Source organism: Mandrillus leucophaeus, unplaced genomic scaffold (assembly GCF_000951045.1).
Source record: "Mandrillus leucophaeus isolate KB7577 unplaced genomic scaffold, Mleu.le_1.0 Scaffold1449, whole genome shotgun sequence".
Classification (NCBI taxonomy): Eukaryota; Metazoa; Chordata; class Mammalia; order Primates; family Cercopithecidae; genus Mandrillus; species Mandrillus leucophaeus.
In genome coordinates, this window is record NW_012101420.1 from 5,568 (window position 1) to 6,073 (window position 506).

Genomic DNA, 506 nt, shown 5'->3' on the forward strand with positions numbered 1-506 from the left:
TTCCTAAGGGCCTGGAGAAGTAGGTTGTGCCTTCACTGCATCTGGCAAAGTTGGGGCTAACACTGAATGCAGCTGTATTGCCTGGGGTCAGATAGTCACCCAGTTCTCTACCTGTATAACCCTCCCCTCTATGAACTGGAATGGATGACGAGAGACACTTGCTAGAACAGTATTGGTCCCTGAAGTCTAAGCCAGTACAGCAGCAGAGCCTAGTGTTCCTTCCGAAATTATAAATGTTCAGTATAAATGAAGAGAAGGAGAAATAGTAGCTGAGGGTAAATGAATGAATAAATGGGTTATGTAATGAGGAAAATCTAGTGTTACATGAACTACTCGAAAGCGGTATAAGCAAGAGATAGTATTGTCTCTTAGCTCCATTTCACCAGATACCTGAAAGGGTGCAGTCATATTTTGCTGAGACTATGCCTGTTTTGGGACTGCACTGGGATCATTGTTAATCACCAAAGAGGATTCTGGCAATGTACCAGGATCTTTTCACTGTTATG

General features: G+C 43.1%; 1 protein-coding gene across 1 annotated transcript in view; it reads right to left on the minus strand.

Moving 5' to 3' along the window:
• The window catches only part of LOC105535329 (patr class I histocompatibility antigen, B-1 alpha chain-like), a gene marked incomplete at both ends in the record, with an annotated part of 5,133 nt that overhangs the window by 4,268 nt on the left and 359 nt on the right, over positions 1-506 (minus strand). The window lies entirely within an intron of this gene.